This window comes from Sinocyclocheilus rhinocerous, unplaced genomic scaffold (assembly GCF_001515625.1).
Source record: "Sinocyclocheilus rhinocerous isolate Xijiao unplaced genomic scaffold, SAMN03320098_v1.1 scaffold127, whole genome shotgun sequence".
NCBI lineage: Eukaryota > Metazoa > Chordata > Actinopteri > Cypriniformes > Cyprinidae > Sinocyclocheilus > Sinocyclocheilus rhinocerous.
In genome coordinates, this window is record NW_015664685.1 from 133300 (window position 1) to 133673 (window position 374).

The window sequence follows — 374 nt, forward strand, 5'->3', positions numbered from 1 at the left end:
CTCTCTCTCTCTCTCTCTCTCTCTCTCAATTTTCAAATCAAATCAGCTTTATTGGTATGACAAATTGTACATTGTATTGCCAAATCATTTATATGAGCAAGAAAAACAGAATAGGGAAATTGTATGATGAACAGGTGTAGAAAAACAATAGTACAGCAATATGTACAAGTGGTGTGTGTTTACATATGAGTGTACAAGAGTTTGTGTGTGTGTGTGTGTGTGTGAGAGTACATGGGCGCAGGACAGTCGACTCTACACTGGTCGGCTTTTCCCTCTTTTTGTGGCAGGCTTTAATGTACCTTGCCGCTAGTGAAATGCAGCCCTTTTTTTTTTGTGCCTTTTTTCACCGATGTTTCAGTGTAGCTCTGTTTCTA

At 39.3% G+C, this 374-nt stretch overlaps 1 protein-coding gene across 4 annotated transcripts in view; it reads left to right on the forward strand.

Moving 5' to 3' along the window:
* LOC107730346 (uncharacterized) overlaps positions 1-374 on the forward strand; it is a 19815-nt gene that overhangs the window by 1177 nt on the left and 18264 nt on the right. The window lies entirely within an intron of this gene.